At 40.7% G+C, this 18,981-nt stretch overlaps 1 long non-coding RNA gene across 1 annotated transcript in view; it reads left to right on the top strand.

Annotated features, from left to right (window-relative positions):
• Positions 1–18,674, top strand: part of LOC135410327 (uncharacterized) — a 96,133-nt gene extending 77,459 nt beyond the window's left edge. The window contains exons 2-3 of the long non-coding RNA XR_010428630.1: positions 14,381–14,466; positions 18,561–18,674. This is a non-coding gene — a long non-coding RNA (uncharacterized LOC135410327). The remainder of the gene's footprint in view (positions 1–14,380; positions 14,467–18,560) is intronic.
• Positions 18,675–18,981: the final 307 nt, after the last annotated feature.

The raw sequence follows: 18,981 nt of genomic DNA, 5'->3' as shown, positions 1-18,981 counted from the left end.
AAAACCTCCTAACTAAATCTGTTTTTCCTAGAAGAGAATTGGTCACGTTTCCTATTGGCAATATCTGGGTTGGGGGTTCTGTGTGAGAGAGGGTTGTAGGAGCTGCTGGTGTCAATGGCGCCTGAAACTGGGTAAAGCATGTCATACCATGTCAGGCCATTCATGACAAACAGAAATAATGTATTAGAGGTTTGGTTAGTAGGCAGAAGGAGGTGTTCAAGGATCCATTTTTGCATCTCTTTATAGCATAACACCCCTTCACATTGATCACAAAACTTCCGAGCAAACATTTTTCTTTCCCTGTGATTATGGTTTTCTCCTTTACAGCCCTCCTCCCACCTTCCTTCAGGTGTTCAAGGGACAAGACCTTGCTTCTGCTGATGTTGTTGCATAAACTTGTTCAGCTGAAGTCTGTGAGGCCAGGTGACTACAACTGAGTATATGGATTGGTTTTTTTTCCTCTGATTAACAACCCAGACCAATTCTTCTCACTACATTCCCTTAGAGAGTTCCTCAGAAGAGAAGTGACCTGTCTGTGTGTGCAAGCCAGGCAAGCAGAAACTTGACCAGAATTGCCCTGCTCCAGTATCTGGTAGGTGACTGTGACAGTGGTAGGCTCCACTGAAGAAAAATAAAATCCTGAAGCTTTGCAATAGCAGTGCCTTTAAACAGAGCACTGGGACCAACCACGTGATGAACCAACCTTGCAAGTCCTTTAGAAAATCATGGAGCTCTTTTTTGTATTCCTCTTACTCCTGCATAAAATTCCCAAACACAATTCTTGCTCTCCTAGTGTGGGGATCTGCCCAGCCTGGAGGCAAGGCTAGAGGCAGATGAGGAAGCTTTGCTGCCATGTGCCTGCAGCCCTGCAGCTTGGCCAGGGGCACACACAGCCATTTGAGAACATCTGGTTCAATGGGCCTGTGGTGCCCTTCCCCACCTCCAGCCTCCGCATCGGTTTGTGCCAATTCTGTCACTCTGCTCTGGCCATTATTATTTATTATGGCATGATTATCCAAGGCACCACACTTTCCCCAATCCTTCCTGTTCCCTACTCTATGCTCCATTAGACTGAGTACAACCTAGTGCTCACAAACATACTTTCTGGAGCTGTATTTTAGTTCGTTCCTCCCATGATCCAGCTGCAAAAGCTGTAGAAGCGGACTATTTCTCTTCATCTGGATGAGTTCACACATTTGTTTGGGAATTGATTCAGTGATATGTAGGAGTTAATTCCCCAAAGTCCCATAATCAGGTGTATGCACCAGCACACCAGTTCCTCATGAGCAATTTGGAGTGACACAGAACTGCTCTGTGGTACATTCAGCTGGGGATGTTGCAAAGTGAAGGTATAATTTATCAGCTCCTTCTGAAGTGCCACTTTTTTTCCCCTCCCTAAAGATATGAATAAAAGTTTTGCTATCAGTCAACAAGATATGAACTGGTGCCTGTCCTGCTGAGACAACTTCTGAACCACAGCAGGTCGGTTGTCACCTGGCCACTTAAAGGCTGCAGCAAAGACAACCCCCACTGATCCATGCAGGATCTCCAAGGATGTTGTTACTTCTTATTTTCCAAGTAGCAAGGTGATCCAGGCATGTTACAAATATTGTATGGTCACCTGTGCAGCCTCAGAATGAGTATTTAACATGGGTGGGAAAAGGACGTAAAGAGATAATGTGTGTGTGTGTGTTTTGGGAGGGGAGGTAATTTTTAAGCCAAGAAATATTGTGTTTGGAAAAAACTGCTTGATTCGCATGGTTTTCTAGAGCTAAAGGAAGAATGTATATTGTTTGGGCAAAGGAAAGTCTGTAATTTTGGGGAGTTATTCTGAAAATAAAAAAATGACATGATTACTACAGGGATTCTCTAACTGCCTATCCGTGAGACTAAAGCTTTTTTTATTTTCCTTCTTGGCCATGTATAAGTTTTCATGCTGAATGGCTGCTTTTGGGTGCCTGATGATGCCAAGGATATAGGCTGGCTATCATTTTCTCTCCAGTTCATACATCTGGAGCAGTCCAGTCAAGGAGTGTATGGTGAAAACAATAACATTTTAAAATTAGACTAATCACTGAAAACAAATAGTTCATGTTATGACAAAAATAGTTTCAGGTAATTTAGCAAGTGGCATTTGTGTTGTAGCCATCTGCAACTGGATCTTGCCTGTCTCTTGGGGAATTTTCTTTCAATTGATACTGTCATTGAAATAGCTTATTTTAATGCTGGCTGATTCTCCTGGATTCCCTGATCTCCTTATTAATTATACATCGAAAAGATAACAAAACATTATGAAGCACTGCCATGTCTGTGGAATCCAGCATATTGGATTTTTTTTTGCCTGGAGTGCCAAGCAAGATTAATTGTTCTGATAATAACAGGATTAATCCATTCATCACATGCAGTAAAAAGGCACTGTTAACACTCGGACCGAGTCATTCTTGGTCTTGAGTGGTGCAAATAACAGAAGTGGCATTTAGAGGGCATTTGTTCCTTTAAAAAGCCCCATTCCCCTGTTACCTTCTCCTGCTCCTTGGGCCAGATTCTTGCTGCAGGGCTGGCTGTTGCCATGGGGGCAGGAGGCAGCCCTGTGCAGGGCTGTGTAGGTACGAATGTTTGGCAGAACCCTTGAATGTTAGGTAGACAGTATAATCTGCCATTTAACATCAAAAAAAAAAAAAAAAAAAAAAAAAGAAAGGAAGTGATTTTGTTTTTCTCTGCTTGCCTTAGTTCCTGCTTTCCTATGGTGAGATTGCCAAGAACGGTTGCACAGCTTTCAAAAGCTAATTTGAGGTCAGACAGTGAGTCAAAATCAATTCTTGAGTTTTGTCAAGTCTGAGCTGCAGCCGAAGGGTCTGATTTGGGAAGGGGGTGAGGAGCAGCCACACTGGCACAGTGGGCTGTTCCAGCTGCCAGCATCTTCTGTACCGGCCTCCACGCTTCTGCACTTCCTCTGAACTGATAAAACTCAGGAACAGGATCCTTTCAGCTTAAACTCCTCGTGTTGAAACATTTCTTCTCTTTTGGTACAGGGAAAGGAAAAGAAAGATCTCTGGAATGTGCCCCCATTAAAAGGAGGCTGCACAACTGGAGCCCGTCTCAACTCATGCATTTGCAACTGAAACACCTCAACTTTCCAGAAGTCTCTAAATGGACTGCTTTCAGTCGGAATAGTACACAGACATTATAAAACCTGCAATTACTTTTACTGTAGGGCCATAAAATATAGATCTGTTAAAGCCTGGGTGCAGAACACATGGACATCCCACAGTTCCGACCAGCATAGATGAAAGTCTATTATGGATGATGAAAACAAGGTACTAGGAAATCCATTAGAGCTATTTGTTCCCACTTGCAATGATAGTCCCCGTAACCACATTAAATCAAAGCATCTCTGGGACTTCATTACAAATTTCTTTTATCGATACCATACGCTGATATAAATAACAGTGTAACAAAATCAGAAGAAAATACATTGCATTGTATGATTTAGGGATCTGTGATCAATTATTTAGCATTTATATCAGAGATGCACTTAATGTTTTCATTGGGCTGAGGCTCTGTAGTGTTAGGGACTGTGTACATATTGAGCTGACAGAAATCACTGGTCCAGAGTGCTTTCACCATTTAAACTGGGTTAAGGACATAAGAGTGTAAAATGAGAGAGGAAAACTGATTAAACTCCTCTCTAGATACCACTGCTCTGGGATTGAAACTATACTCATATCCAGTAAGAGAATGAAAAGACATGTGTGCTTTTGAACTCTAGGAAAGAGTAAAAACAGAGACCAACAGAAACCTGTGGTCACCACGTGTAACAGCTCCTTCCCCATGCTCTGCAAAGCCTCTCCTTTTCTAATATGCCACCAAAAAAAAAAAAAAAAAAGAAATAAGACTGGCTGGTGTCTCCTCTGGAAATAACGAGGTTGATCAAGAATGATTTGCAAAGAGAAGCAAGAAAAGCATGTTTTTGTGGTAAAAACCAGAACAATTCTTTCCACAAGGGCATGTAGGGATAGGACAAGGGATAATGGCTTCTGAAACAGGATAGATTTAGATTAGGTATTAGGAAGAAAATCTTTACTGTGAGGGTTGTGAAGCACTGGAACAGGCTGCCCAGAGAAGCTGTGGATGCCCCATCCCTGGAAGTGTTTAAGGACAGGGCTTGGAACAACCTGGTCTAGTGGAAGGTTTCCCTGCCCATGGCAGGGGGCTTGGAACAAGATGACTTTTAAGGTTCATTCTAACCCAAACCATTCTATGATTCTATGATTCTATGATTAAGATGGTGCTTGTACTTTAAATAGGAGTCTGAAGGAAATATTAGCCTTGTTCTCCCTGATCCACCAGGAGGTTTGTATTCGAGTTTGCAGGCTCCATAAGCTCAAAGCATAAAAAAGAGATATGACTCAAACATGCCAATAAAGTTCAGAGAAAGTAAGGTGAACTCAAAACAATGATTTCCCCCCCGCACACACAGAGCTCTGTTTGCAGTACATAATTCTCATGAGCTGGTTGGCAGTCCTGCAATAACCAGGCACAACAGCACAAGTTAGGAATGTATCATCAATCTTAGTTTGCAACTTCTTTGCTTTTGTTGGTTTATATAACCTCATCATACTTAAATACTGGTATGCATCTTTGTGAAAAAAAAAACACCTTGAAATAAACTATAGTAAATCCATCAGTTTCTAGCATAAATATATAATTTGCCTTTTAGAAATCTAAGATTCATCCAACCTCAAATTATAAGAATTGTGACTTGTTGACATAATTGAGCAGACATGCCTGTGTTTTAAGTCACTAGTTTCAAAATAATTTTAAACAATAAATCTGAAACTCAAACTTGTACAGTGCTACATTTGCAGGGACTGCCTGTGTGGGTGCAGTTCAGATAATGAGGGCAGAGGCTCTAACTACCTTAAGGATGTGAAAATCCAGTTTTTACTCAAGGTGGCTTTGCAATCTCAGCATGTTTACTCAACGTTATCACCTCCATGCATTTGTCCCTGTGTCAGGGAAACATGTTCCTGTCCTGAAGGATGATCCTGCTGTAATGAAGACAGATTTCCAGGAGTTTTCTTTCAGTGTGCATGTGGGGGAGAATGGATTGATGCTCTGGTCCCCTGTAGGCCTTGAATGGCAGAGAATTCTTTGTCTGCCCCTAAGGCTAAAGCCCTGGAGGTCTGGGCAGCTGGAGTTGATGCCATTCCAGCATGTCTGCCTGTGCAGGAGCAAAATCTCAGCACAAGCATGAGTGCTTGTTCCCAGCCCAGGTCATGTCAGCCAGGTGGGCTGGTTGGCCCCAGGACAACCTGTGGCAACTGATCCTCTACCTCTCTTTGGGTCTGAAAGTCTGGATTTGTTGTATCATCTTCATTCTTTAAAAGGAGGAGTGGAGATGGGTATCCTAACCAAACAGAGCCTTTGGGGAAGTTGCTATTGCTAATTTGATCTTTAACCTATCATGGAAAGGGGCTAAATACAGTGTGTCTACATTACTGTAGACATTACTATATGCAGAAAGCAGGGGACCCTACACGTGAGTGTTACAGCATCATGTCAGTATTGCCCCCTTTTCTCTTCCACTTCACTGTGGAATGTTACCAGAAAGGTGGATTTATCAATTTTGTACCAAAAAGCTACATATTAAATAAACATACAGCCTGTTTGCTCCCTCCAGCCCATCATCATGGTCTCTCCAAACAGCTTGCTGAATGCCATATAGCAAAGCCAAAAGGCAGAAAAGATTCCTATCCTCACAGTAGTGGCATGATACAAACAATGTCATTGTCTCCAGTATCCCTGAAAAAAATACTTTTGAGGTTAGTTGAAACTCCTGAAAACATCCTTGAACATCCTTCTGAACACATCGAAGTTATACCTTTTATGTGTATATGTGTATCTGTGTATGTATGCATGTATATATAAATATTAAAAAAAGTTAAAAGTCCCATTCGACTTCCATTCCTGGCAAGTGGATTACTTCCATCAGGTTTAATAGGAGAGTAAAATCAAGTCCCAGCTCAGGAAAGGGCTTCAGTCTGGGCTTTGAGGAGGTGACATGTCCCAGAGACTGCAATTAGGCATGTCAGCAAAAGCTTTGCTGACTAAGGACTTCCAGAGCTCAGCTGGTGTGGAGGGCAGCATCCAAGCTGGACGCTATAGGATGTTGACCTCTCTTGAGAACCCTGTGCAGCAGCCAACCATCTGCAAAACATGCAGAGTAATCATAATAATTCCCTTGGCAGCCTCTTTCAGAGAGGAAAGGGGGAAAAATGGTAGAAAATAGAAAGGAAATTCATTTCAGTTAACATTGAAATACTCCTGTGATTACTGCCTTCATGTTTTTTAGTTTGGGGCTATATATTAGAACATTTCTACTCTCAACACCAAATGTTGTAACAAGGTCCTCAGGGCTAAGACAAAAAAGAAAACCTGTTATACTAGTTTTGTATTCTCCCCAACTGACAAAGGTAGATCTTGATTCTTAAGAGGAAATGTGTTTTAGGGGTAGTTAGCATTATTTATTAGATGCCACAAATAGTTTTCATATCTAATTGTAGAGAAGCCCAACTTCCTGGCCCCATGAGCAATGTACCAAAATCTTCATGTGCTTGACAGTCTGTTATTCCAGAATTCATAAGAAGAGGAAGGGAAAGAAGGTTATGGGTTATGGCTTGGAGGGTTTTTTTGTTTAGTTGATTGTGGGTTTTTTTCTTTAGTTTGGTTTTTTTGTTTGGTTTTGGGTTGTTTTTTTCCAAAGCACTGATATATACAATACACAGATATTGCTGTACCTGATGCTCTGAACTCATTCCTTCCTCTGGAAGCACTGGCAATGGCAAGCGTTGCTTTGCTGAACAGCTGCCTCTGGTTAATAACTGCAGCATTATCAGACCAAAATTGTTTCCCATGGAAGGCCTGTTTACACAGGAGAAGTCAGAAGGTGCTGGTGTCCCCATATGGAGGTGAGCCTGTGAGAGTCCATGAAGCTGACTTCAAAATAAAGGTACACTTTAGCAGGTTCAGTTCTGAAGTACGTTGCATGTACAAATGGAGGAACAGAAAGTAAAATAAGAATATTTTTCATGTGCCACTTGTAATAACCCTTTAAATACTTTGTGAGCCCTCTAGTGGCGCTCTCCATGCCCTGGAAACCTCCAGGAGCCAGCTGGAGCCAGGTAGCCCTTTAGCCCATTGTGCTAGTACCAACGCTGCTCTTCAGGGTCCAGCGTGCACATCTCCTTCTTTCATATTGCCTTTTAAACCACTGAGGTGAGAGCTTTATTTCTGCTTCCCAAGCTAAAACATTCTTCTAAACATAAGGGGGAACACACTGAAGCATATTTCCCTCTTTAGTTCCCCTGTGCAAGTTTAGTTTGCCTGCAAGAGATGCCTGGTCCTTAGCGGGTGTCCTGGAGTTCCCTGTGTCCCACCCTGCAGCTGCCACCACAATCCCACGGCGTTATTCCAACCTGTAGGTGCACACACTGTGCTTGTGCAGAGACAACATTATAATGAGCCCCTGTGGTGCTGTCTGCATGGGGTGGAAGCTGTGCCTGCCTTGTGTGTAGTGCTGCTGCTGGCTGGCACATTCACCCAGCCCCTTTGAGGGCTCTGCTCTCACAAATTTGTGTGGCTCCTACATCCCAGGCAGCTGTGATGGGCAATTAGGACAACATCATGCCTACCCTGCGTGCTGCATGTCCAGTTTTCAGCATGCCATGCTCTTTAGGGTTGAGCAGCACAAGTAAGGATACAGTGCTGCAAGCAAGCCTTCAGCAGAGGGGAATAATTTGGCTGGAAAAATCCTAAACTCATTTCTTAAAGAGCTCAGCTACAGGATTTCTGTGCAATGAAAAGCATCACTCTGCTTTTATTCTAAACACAGTTTGGAGTGCTCCTTTATTTTTCAGAATTGACTCATAAAGACTACAGGAGGGCACCAATTAGCGAAATAAACCCCTAATCCTCAGTGCAGTGCCTGCTATAGGACTGCTGTTTAACAGCCTTCTTGCTAATCAATTCTCTTCAGTCGGCTAAATGCCATAGATGCTATGTAAATAAATGCAAGTTTAAGAGTGTTCTTCTGTGAGCGGTAAAAGCTCTGTTCCTTCTACTCCACCATAAAACCAGCAGGCATGTTAGCAGATATCTACTCCACCTTGTACAAATGACTTTCCTTGTTCGTTTGATTGCTGCAGCTTGGGAAAAACAGAAGCAGGGAACAGCAATAAACTGCCTGTTTCTTCTTGGGCAACATTTTAAACATCAGTTTAAACCATACCTCTATGGCAACCAAGGCATAGAACAAAGATGTATATTTTAGAGGCAAAATAATGTCCACAGTTTGGGCTGCTATTTTACTTCTGTTATAAATTTTAAGCCAGACTGTTATACTTCAGCTTTCTGGATAAAATGGCTGCTCCTCATCACCTTGTTCATGCATAACATTCATCCCAAGGAGATATTTTTTCCTTTTCAGATATTAGCGAAACATATAATAAGTGTAGTTTGAAATGAGGCAGTGTGCAAAATCCCATCGAAAGCAAATGAAACCAACCCTATCAAGGGTAAAAGCCATATTGTCTTTAATGGGATGAGAATTTCACCCCTAGTGTTGGTGTGTCAGTGAGCAATACCTTTTAGCTAACAACTTTTTTTTTTTTTTCCCTAAGCAGGGTCAAAGAAATCTGGGCAATTGTGTGTATTTGTCATTTCTCTTCTGTGCTGTCCTGAGGCAAGAGCAGTGATGCTCAGAAAGGGATAATCAAACAGTTAATATTTACAATATTTCATCCCAGTATCCTTCAACACAGAGATCAGTGTGAGAAAATGAAGACACTAGGAAACAAAATTACTTGCCCTGAATTATCCATCAGAACTTAAAATAAAGCACAGATCTTTGGCATTGAGCAGACATTTAAAACAAAGTAAATAAGATGATGCTGTGTCCTGCAAGTTTCACTGAGTTTGCTTACCTAACATTCTTGTCAGTCTTTATACTTATGTTGAATAACAAATCTTGAATAAACAAAACATTTTAGTTGAGTGTCTAGCATTCAAGAATTTTCAAAAGCTCCAAGGTTCCAATATCTGTGTAGGGAAATGTATCCTTTCCTCTTTCTTTTCTTTCAGTGTAGTTTTTTTAATAATTTCTTATAATGTTGTGATACGTACCATTGGCAACTTCAAACACTCACTCTTTTTGCAGATAAATGATCTTAATTATACAAATTCCTTCTGCATAGAGGGAATTTATTGATATAGCAAGATCTTATACATTAATAGTAACTAATTTCCACATATATTATTTATCAATATTTTAGCATATAGGACAGGTGATGAGCTTTTCACTGATTAAAATGATGAGTCAATTGAGGTAAACTACTGACAGACCACATGCACAATATGCATGATTGCTGAAACCTGAGAATTTCATAAAGCAGAAACAAACCTGCCACATTTCTTGCTCTCCAAATGTTACCAGTTGTGGAGCTCATTTCCTATTTCCTCTTATGCACACAGACACACGAAATTTTCAGCATCTTTATTAAGTGTATTTATTATGTCTAGAGAACTGAACCCGTTGACATACTGCACATGTAAAGCAATCCTGAAATCATTAGTTTAATTAATAGGCAGTTAAATGATTTCAGAATATGTTTATAACAGGCAAGAGTGCCTAAGGAGGAATCTTCATGAATTCAGTAACAGAAAAAGGCGGTAGTTGACCCCTTAAGTTCAGCCCAGTGCAAACTGGAGGACAAAGGGCTGGTTATGCAAAAAAATGAGAATGAAAAAGAATTCAGTGAGTCCCGGTGAAATTTGATGATAGCAAAATATAACCATTTCTTTGGAGAATATTTGAGAAAGTTTGTTTCTTTAACTTTATTTTAGTTTTATTTTTAGTAGGAGAGGCTTGGAAATTTTATTTTTTGTTTTCTTACATTATCAAAACCGTATTCATTTAGGAAAACTTTTGGGGGATTTCTCTCTACCTTACATTACACTGAAAATATACATGTTTAGTATAAAGTAAATTTAAAATACGTACCACAATTTCCTGCCAAAGATCTGTGTCTGCTGTTACTTGGCCTAGTGATTTGTTAAATAAACGGCTCTTGAACACTTCCAGTGGTGGTGACTCCACCACCTCCCTGTAAAACTTATTCCAATGCCTATAACCACTCTTTCAGTGACATTTTTTTTTTAATATCTAATCTGAATCTCCCCTGGTGTAACTTAGGGCCACTCTCTCTTATCTTTTCACTTGAGACACAGCAGAATAGACCAACTCCCACCTCACTACAACCTTCTTTCAGGTAGTTGTAGATGTCTCTGGGCTCCTTTCATGGTCACAACTGAGATAGGGGCACCCTCATCACCTGCCCAGGGAAAAGTATTTCCCTCCACTGATCAGTAAATCAACCCTGGTGGATGAGCCTCCAGGAGTTAAAATTTGCCTCTACAAATCTTGCCCCCTGTTAAACCCCCTTCCATCCAAACCACTGGTGTCACAGAACTGGAGGAGGTGTCTTCATACTAAAAGCAGCTCTGCCAAGTCAGTGTCCACCTTCCAGTGAAAAGAAAGGTCCTGCTCCCTCTCCCCTGCCCCTTAATCCCAGCTAAAGGTACCCTCCTCCCTCCTCATGCTGGCTTTGGAAGTCTTGTGGCCTTAGGGCGAGCCATCTCACTTGACAGGCTGACATATTTGGCAGTGAACCGTTCTTATATTTGCATATCTATTTGTATGCAGTGTTAGATTTCCACTGGGTCAATTCTCTGAATTGATATGCCCCAGGGCTATCTGATCACCAGAGCCATCCCAAGGGGAATGGGGCAGGAGCACGTGGCAGGACTCAGTGAGATGTGAAATCATAACCAGGAGATGAAGCTCAGTTGTAGCTTAATGTCCTGCCTGTTCCCATCACACACTCCTGTTCCGTCCTTGCACCAGCTCCAGGAGCTGCAGGAGCTGGCTTTGCAGAAAGCCTGATGCTTCCTTGCAGTTCTTGATTCCGGCTGCACTGACAGAAACGGCTGCACTGACAGAAATGCATTTCATGCTTGCTGTGTAGGCAGGCAAGGGCCCACCCACCCTGGAGGGAGGGAGCAGGCAGGGCAGGAACACGGGACCACAGCAGATAGGTGGGACACAGATGGCTAGAGATACTTTGGAAGAGGAAATCATGAGCTCCAGCTGTGAGATTGCATCCTTGAGAGCCCCTCTGAAAGTGTTCACCATGTCCCTCTTCCCACATCGCTCAGCACATCTTTCTCCTCTTAAGGAACAAACGTCTCCTTATGGCAAGGGCTGTGGATTGATTTTAAAACACATGAAGCCAGCTGAAAACAAAATGTATGTGACAGCTATCACGAAACTGCAGCTTTATCAGTGATGGTTGCCTGGATGTCTAAATAGTGCTGTGAAAAAAGTCCGACACGCTGCGGTGGCAGTCGTCAAACCCTGACATGACAGGAGGTATCCTTTCTGTCCATACACACATCCCAGAAGCCAGAAATGTCTTTCTGCATCTGGCTTACAAAAACTTACTTCTCGTGCTACACATACCAATTCAGTCTTGTTTCCTTCTCTGTGATGAACAAATGTGAGCATTTGAGCTTAGCAAGCCACAGCTGTGAGATACCTCTGACAGGGAATCTGCAAACCCAAATCCCCCGATCTGATGAATATTCTCAAAACTAAGCACATTCAGGCTTCTGTACCCTGGATATCACATGGGCTTTCACAAGATGTGAGGGACTGGCAAACCAGAACAGTGAGCTTAATTATGAAACAAAAAGAAACTATGAGAGCGACTATGCAGTAGCTAAGGCTACCTACAAAAACAGAGATTAACTCTGCCTTTTTGAGATATGAAGCACTAGCTGTTACAGACCTGGTTTATCACTGTCTTATACCAATTTTATGCTGGTATAAAAACAGGATGATGGAGCTGTGCTGAATAGCCCTAAGTACGCATCTCTTCTGTTCTGTCATATACTCTCACAGGCATAAAACAAGCTAATAATTGAGAAAATCAAAGAAAAACCTACTAAAAATGAAATGGTAGAAATGTCAGGTGCAGGGGAAGAGAATCATTATGTTCCTTGATCAATGCACTTTTACTGCAATGATCCAGCCTGAGGGCAACAAAAATTTATTGAAAATCTTAATTTTCAGCAAGATAAAGGCCTTTTGCAAAGCAGCATTAAAATGTCTTTGATAAGTAATTAAACAAGGCTGAAAGTTTCTTAAACACTCCAGAGTTAAACACACGCCTTACATATTTGACCATCTCCATCTTATCACATTATTTAATGATTGCAGCTCTTTGAACCCTGTTCTGTTATTATTGAGCTTGTTGTGCAGTACTTTATTGGTTTAGGAGACTCTTTGATTCACAGTGATTTACTCACAGAACAATATTCAAGAGAAACAAGTGTGTGGCCCTCTCTGTAACAGCAGCACATTGCAAAATCTGTCTTCTCCATCATGCATGGGTTCACACCATGAGAATTCATATTTCTTCTTTAAAATTATACAAGTCTTTCTCAAGTGTAAAAGGCATTAGGAAGTGCACTTGAAAACACTCTGGAGTTCAGGAAATGCCAAGGAACCTCATTTCTAAGCGTGTTTATTTGCACAGAAATGTCAATATGCAGAATGACTGCTGGGCTAGAACAATGCAGGAAAAGAGCCTCCAGAAAGGGGGCCAGCATGGCTGGAGTGAGCATATTGTGAGGAAAGTACACCTTGCATGGTAGCAGGACTTTCAAATAATGACTTCATTTAATTCCATCTGTGATCAGTTAATCTTAACTATTTAAAATATTCCTCATGAGATTGCTTCAAAGAAATATTTGGCTTGCATTAAGTCAGTAATAATCAGTGGCAATCTCACTTTTACAGTAAATGTGCATGAAGTTTATGAGCAACTACACAGTGGGACATAAAGATATCTATTTGTAATTTCCAATTCTTATGAGTTTTCTCAGGAAAAAAAAAATCAAAAAAAACCCCACACAAAAACCAACTTTTGTGAAGCCTATTTACCCAAGTAGATACCTATATACATTCATTTACTGTAAGCAAAACCAGACTTATGTCATCTGTAATGTTTACTTTGATTAACTATAGATTGTTTGCTGCTAATGTTCTGTGGAACCATTTGTTTTCCTGCAGAGTTAATGTATTAAGGGACAAGGTATTGCCTTTTTTTTTTAATTTTTTTTTTTAAATTTAAAAGGCATTTTTGTTTAAAAGGGAAAAAAAATCCCAAACAAACACATTTCCCAGCCTCTCACCTGTTCACTGTGGGAGTGTGCATGAACACAGACACCTGGGATATGGAGCTTATTAAGGAATAAGGGAGAATATTTTTGTGAGGAGCATTCTGACACATTATCGGCGAAAAATCACTTGTCCCTCAGGACACACAGCACTTGTTTCTATTGGTAAAACCTGGAGGGAACCTGTTCTAAGTTTACCTACTATTTATCCTGAAAGGTTTTAATAAAGACTTAATTGTAAAAGGGTTCCCAAGTAATGAGTTGTGGATGGTGAATGTATCCCAATCCAAGGAAAATAACAATTCTGCCGCATATTTCAGAATCTTTGGGATTAAGAAGGTGGCCAGTGGAATTTATGAAAAGCAGTGTAAATAAATACATCAAGATGTGATCATTTGGAAGTTGTTTCTCATAATTGCTCTTTCCTCTCCTTTTTGCTTTATTTATTGCTCCCCGTTGCGCAGCCCAGACTATTTTCTTTTGCAAAAGCTGGGCAGCCTGTGAGCTGGTGCAGAGACACAGGTTGGGTTCCACCTCAACGCACGCAAAGGGTTTCAGCCTTCCTGGAGAACCCTCCAAACATGCCTTCTCTGGAGAACTCAAAAAATGAAGGCTCGGGATTTCGCTGTCGATGTTAAGAGAGATGCAGTACCTGTTGCAGGTGGGGGCTTCATCACCCTACATCACTGCTCAGGTGATGATGTTCCTTCCTTTGCTTTCCGTGGAGGAGCTTTTTGACAACAGACTTTTTTCCACCTGAGAAATGGAAGCAGCTCTGCCGTTGACCTTTCCCACCGGAGGTTTCCGACGGCAGCTGTGCTGCAGCGGCACTGCAGAGCTTGAGGAGCCCACTGCCCTCACACCACAGAGACAGAGAGAGGCACGTGGGCTTGAAGAGCCTTTCGAGAGACTCTTGAACCTGAACTTGGTTGCCTCTGTGCCCGTTGTGAATGAAAGCAAAGAGCCCATTGGTCCTGACAAAACTCACATTGCAGGAAAGGGAGTTTAAATCCTGAGCATGTTTTGCTTCAAGGCTATGCAGACATCTCCATTTGGTCACTGCTCTGTCTTTTTATTCCAGCACTGTTGTAGGAATGTAAATCAGGACCAAGAAGGAACAAAATGGCTTCTGTTCCTAAGTAGATGCTTAAGTTATGGCCATCAAATGTAAGTTTTAATTATCATTCAGATAATTGAGTACTAACATTTTTTGTCTTTTGTTTCAGGCTGTAATTATCTCATTTTACACCTTTATGGTCACTGCTTGTTTTCATGGGCAGATTTTGTGCAGTCCCTCACACTGAGTTAAAAAACCATCTGAAATTACTAGCACCATAATTAGGACTGGAACTAGGAACAGCTCTCCCTAATAATTACCGATATGCTTAGTAACTGTAATTTATGTTGGCCTTTATCACCATGACTTTTACAAAAAGCAAACAAACAAAAACAGGTCAACATCCCCATACTTCCTTTTTGCCAAACCTGTCCCCTCCCCTACTGGTTTCTATGAGCTGTGGCCACTCAATGGGAAAGTTGTGACCTGAGCAAAAGTACTTTAAACAATTAAAAAATTGTGATTTTTTTTTTTCCCCAAAAAATAAGTTTTTATATTTGGGGGAGTTGCAAGCTTGCTTTTTGAGAGCTAATTGTATAAAACCCCAGATGTTTCACGTTTAAATCACTTTCCATGAGCCATGAGGTCTGGTGATGCACTCAGGCAGGTCCTAAGGTTTACAGGCTTGGGACCATCTGTTAGAATATCCATATGTTGTCACTCTGTCCTTTCAGTGATGATTCAGACACCAAAAAATTCTCACTTTTATGATTTGCCTTTCAATGTGTTTTAGATTAATATTAAGATACAAATAAAATCCAGAAAGTTAATACATATATATGAGCATATCATTAATACCAATGTTGAATGACTAAGTAAGATAAGAGTTCTTTTTCTCCTCCCTTGCATTTTCATGGAATAAGAAACTGGTAATATGCCTGAAAAACCTCCTTTATAATGTTGCTTCACAATCACTGACTAGAGAGATCAGAACATTTCCTGAAATAATGTGATTTGCACAAAGTCACAGTAGAGATCAAACGGGAGAATTGCACCATGTCCCAGTTGAGATGTGTGAGTCTTTTGACCACTAAATTTTCTCTTTTGTAATTTTGAATATTTCCTCCAAAAGAACATAATCAAGATACCTCCATATATTTTATTGTGCTTACATCTGTATTTATATACATACCCACATATACAGCAACTGCAAAGATTTTGGTTGTTTCAGATGCAACCTCAAAAGCAAAATTACTTCAGAAAACTAACCAGTAGTAAAATATTGTAAATTTTCTTTGAAGCATAAGAAAGTGTGAATAAAGATTAGATTTAGAAAAAAACAAAAATTACTATGGAAAAATGTGCTGCAACAGTAAGCAAGTGTTTTTTTATCAGTGTGGTTGGATAGTCACCTACAGGCAGTGTGGCAGGTGTCCTTGAACACCACCGAGTTCTGCATGCCAGTGGCTCTATCCTTTTCTCATAATTGTTAACTGAAATGTATAGGAGGGTAAATTAAATAAAATAAAGGAAATATCAGAGTATCAGTTGTAATAGGCCATTGTAAGCCATAGAGCCACAACGTGTTGTCTGGCTTACAGTGTATCCAAAGTTCATCTGGAAGTTGAAAGGGGCCGCAGGAAGGCATCTAATACACCTGAGTGATAACAATGTAAATCAGGTTTTGTGGTAATTAAGGCATGTGTGGTGAAAACAGAGGCAGATGCGTGTTTAGATTAGTGAGTTATGCGAGATATGGTAGGTGCTGAAACTTCAAGAATCGATTGCCAAATTTGTTGTTATTCCCATTCAGGGCAGATATCTTGGAGTACGAGAAGAGTCATCCAGCAGCATTTCTCTCAACATGTACCAGTGTAATGATTAGTAAAACATCTGAAAACATGCTGTGCAGCCTTCTGTAGGACTGACTGCTGACATGGCCCAATAATTTTGTCTTGTATTTTCTCTTTTACCTCCTGGTCTCCTAAAATGATATTCTTCCACTTTTTTTTGTCCCAACCCCCTGATTTTGAAGACTGAAATTAAATATATGACCCAGCCTTCAGTTCTCTGGGTCATTAGGAATATTCACTTGCTGAGAGTTAATCACACATCAAAGAGGCATTTTGAATGGTCATTTTAACCCTGTGACACTGGCATATACTGAAGAAAACTGCATTGGCAAGGATCAGTGTTATTCACAATGTTATCTTCCCAGCTTTGTTTATGGCAGGAACCTATGCTTTTAATTTATCATAGTTCACTTCTGAAGCCTGGTGTTGTCATGTAAAGCCAAGCAGAGCAGATGTTGTTATGACGATGATTATTAACATTATTATTGATGTTGTTTGTAAATGAAAGCCTGTTCAGGAGAGCAGTTACATGCCTGCTTTAGTCCCGTGGAGCTGAAAGGACCACTGAGCTCCCTGTGCTTGTTTAAAGGCTGTTTCAAATAGGGATGAACCTGAACATACGTTTAAGTGCTTCACTGAACTGGAGCCTACAAGAAGTATGGAGAGTCTCATTTTCTTCACGGGGCAAACCTTTGTTCATTCCAGCCAGACCATGCAGGCATAAATCACGCTGAGCAGCCGAAGAGGTATCTCCCTGCATAAATTCCCGGATTGCTCAAACTTAACACCTAATTACAGAGCTGTGAACCCAGATACACTGAAGGCGGTTTGAAAGGCTGCCTGAAACATCATGGGTTGAGATGCCTTTGTCGGGAGCATTGTGCTGTGATGTGTAACGTGGGTAGATTCCTGTGGGATGTTGACAGTTTGTGGGAAATGCATGTAGGAGGAACTGGGTTACGAAGACCAGGGGGTTTAAATTTTTTTCTCTCTCTCTCTCTCTCTCATTGTACTGTATGTGGGCTTGGAGATTTTTTGGGGGTTTGGTTTGGTTTGTTCACTTTTTAAGGTATGGGGAAGGAAGAGCTTTTGGTTTTGGACAAATCTGGCCGCTACGTGCAGCATGTCATGAGTCACTTGTTCCTGAAGGTTCGATACTACACTGGTCTTACCCTCCCAAAAGGATGCTGGTTGATGCTCCTGAAAGCTCTTTTGTTCCTTTTTTTTTTTTTTCTCATGGCGTTTATATTGAGTGATAATCACCTGAAAAGCTACGGATTTATGTAATAAATTAATTAGCTCTGCAATATTTCCTCCACTCTCTGCCTGCCAGTCTGTCTCTGCTGGGACTTGTTCAGTTTTTTTCCAAACAGTTACAAATAGCTCTCGGTATTATTATTTGCTTTTAAATAATCTGTCAGGAAAATATTTTTTTTCCCTTTCACACCAGAAGAGGATTTTTTCCCTCTCTGTTATTCTGGCCTGAGGCACAGGGCAGGCATGCTTTGGGTCTGCACTGGCAGTGGGTTTTCAACATGCAAACATGCTGAATTTAAACTTCACTGGCTTACAGCAGTGCAAGGAAAAGTCCAGAAGCTTTGCCATTGTAAAAGGATGAATTTTATCTTCATGAACAGCTTGTCACCAGTATCAACAGGGCATGAGATATCATATCCAAAGTAGTAATGCCACTAGTTATAGAAAAACAAATTTCATGGCACTCTCCCTCCCATACTTTCCTCTCCTGAATGTATGCTGGAATTGGCATATGATATCAGACCAGGATCTGTTTAATCTAAAGATGATGTATACACAACTTCTTGAAAAATATTTCTTGGGCTTAATGAATTTGCATATTCTAATTTTCTTCATAAGTGTTTAGTCCATTTTAATGCTGCTATAACAAAGAGTACAGAGAATAATTTTGTATTTGTGTTGTGAGAAAAAATGCAGTCTTTTATCATTCCTTATGGATTTTAATCATGTAATGTTTCCACTTTTTGAATGAGAGAAACATTGAATAGGAGCACAGGATATTTCATTTGTATTAGAGTCATCATATTGCAACCTCTAATATATTCCCTCTTATTTCATCTTTAAATTAAATGGACCTAATCCTTTTTATCTTTTCACATAGAAAATTCTTCATTCCTCTACTTATTTTAATTATTTTTTATCTGAATCCCCTCTGCTACTGTATTATCTCCTCCAAATGCACTGACCAAAGCTGAACACAGTGTGCCAGTTGGCAGTGTATTATTCATTTACCTATCACATTATACTGTTTATAATGTTTTCCTCCCTGTGTCTTTCGCCTCATAATACATAATTTGTCTTTTTTTCTCCCACAGATTACATACTCTGCAGAAGCTTTCCTGCAGAGTTGTCATCAGGAGCGATCCAATCCTTTTCCGGACTGTCACAGTTTATAAGTCAATAAAATATCTGTGACTTTCCAAACTCTTCTTACTGATTGTCATTGCTTTTCATTTATCAGCATGTACTGGGCTGACATTCTCCTGTAAGGGTTGTCACCATGTTTTTCCTCAATTTTAGCCAATACTTTACTGTGTTCAGTTTTTGGCCCTTCACTACAAGAAAGACATTGATGTGCTGGAGTGAGTCCAGAGAAGGGCAACGGAGCTCGGGAAGGGTCTGGAGCACAAGCCTGGTGAGAAGCAGCTGAGGAAGCTGGGGGTGTTTAACTTGAAGAAAAGGAGGCTCAAGGGAGACCTTATCACACTCTACAACAACCACTGAAGGGAGGTTGTA

This window comes from Pseudopipra pipra, chromosome 2 (assembly GCF_036250125.1).
Source record: "Pseudopipra pipra isolate bDixPip1 chromosome 2, bDixPip1.hap1, whole genome shotgun sequence".
In the NCBI taxonomy this organism is placed as follows: Eukaryota; Metazoa; Chordata; class Aves; order Passeriformes; family Pipridae; genus Pseudopipra; species Pseudopipra pipra.
This window is presented reverse-complemented; position numbering and strand designations above follow the sequence as displayed.